Source organism: Geospiza fortis, unplaced genomic scaffold (genome assembly GCF_000277835.1).
Source record: "Geospiza fortis unplaced genomic scaffold, GeoFor_1.0 scaffold1278, whole genome shotgun sequence".
NCBI lineage: Eukaryota > Metazoa > Chordata > Aves > Passeriformes > Thraupidae > Geospiza > Geospiza fortis.
This window is the reverse complement of record NW_005054536.1, coordinates 792,849-794,644: the sequence shown is the minus strand read 5'-3', so window position 1 is coordinate 794,644 and position 1,796 is coordinate 792,849.

The window sequence follows — 1,796 nt, the reverse complement described above, 5'->3', positions numbered from 1 at the left end:
ACATTTACAACAAACTAACGGCATTGGAAAGCCAATTCACTAACAAAAGATAAAGGGTTTTTTTATAAAACGGGCAGCAATAAGGAAAGCAATTTTGCATCCTTTTTTGCATCTTTTAAAACGGTGAAGAAAACATCCCTTTCCAATCACGAGTAATTTCCTCAGCAACGCTACAGGAACACAGGGAAGGCATGAGCACTTACAACACACACGGCCACTCAGGCTAATTCCAACCCAGGAGCTTTTACGATCCCTTGAGGCAAAGGTGGGCAGGGATGGGAGATGCCGAGCACACACAGAAACGGGAAGGAGAGCATAAAAAGTTTGTACATTCATAGCTCCGGTTTGTTGGACTAGAAGTGAATTTTTTTACCTCAGGCACTGTGACGGGCAGCAGCAGTCAGCAATGCGCTAACGTACGCATCAACGACTTATTCACTAAATTCTGGTTTCACACCATAACAGGATGTGGAGTTCTTTTAACGTGGGGTTTGGTGTTTTGTTTTTTTTTTTAATTGACCTGTTAAAACCATTGGGACGAAAGCCGCGAGAGCGCCGATGAACCAGGACCCCGCACAACGCCCGCTGATTCATCACGGTCCACTGGCTGTTGGAGTGATGGAGCGAGAAACCTCTTCCAGGTTTGAAAAGGGACCTGAAAGAGCAACCTATGGAGAAAGGGATGGGAGTTTTTGACACTAAGCCAAAGGCTTGGCTGCTGTAACTGCTATATGTGGTTTTAAAGGGGGAATCACCTAAAACAGTGAAATTAACTTTCTTACTTCTTGTCACAACTGTAACATTTTCCTAAAGGTTCTTTGGTGACTTTGGTGCAAGCTGTTATTTTTTTTCTTTTTTTTTTCTTTTTTTAAAGTTAAAACAGATTGACTAGTTTTAGTACCCAAACTAAAATCCAGATTATCCTCTTGGTTCCCAACCCTGTCTCCCCAACCTTTCTCATTACGACATTAACAGGCAACAGCATTCCGATTGAGCGTGGCCATGCAGTGTGCAGGTGGCTCCAGACTCAGAGTGGTGAACAGTCTGGTTGGAGTTAAAGATGTTTCTCAAAAGGTTAAAAAAATAAAACAGGTCATGGCTGCATGGTAAAACAGCTGGTCCACATGCACACTAAGCCACTCTGTAATGAAACAATTTGAGTGATTACAAATATCTGATCAGACATGGTAATGCCTGCTTAAAACAATCTTAAAGGTGAGCAACGCACTACTAGAAGTACCTGGATCTCAGTCAAACTCCCGCTGGTTCAGGGGGAAGGAGCCGGTTGCCCAAAGGCTGGACAAGCCCCTTATGCTATAAATATTCATTTTTTAAGAAACACAGAACCTTTCACCAACCTCCCAACCAGGTAATTGCACACATTCTCCCTCCAGGCAGAGAGTTAATATCACGAGATTTAAAATTACATCACAAAGACTCCAGGATGACAGCAAAACCTTGGGGCAGGCAGGCGAGATCGGGACTGGAGCGGCTCAAGGACAGCTCTAGCTCCGAGCTGGGGGGGAAGGTGGTAACGGCAGGGCACGGATGTTGTCTCCCCAGCACCACCCACAACCAGCACAACAGAAAACCCAACCGGGCATCCACCATAGCTTCCGAAACACGCCACGGGCGAGCGTGACAGAGATGTCTTTCTACACGAATCCAGTGGCGCACCCAACACCCCAAAGGTCTTCCCATGGCAGGAGGAGGAAAACACCCAAAGGCTTTCCTCGCCCAGCTCACACCCTGAACCACGTCAGTCTGGGAGAGGAGCCGGGATCCTCAGCCGCGGC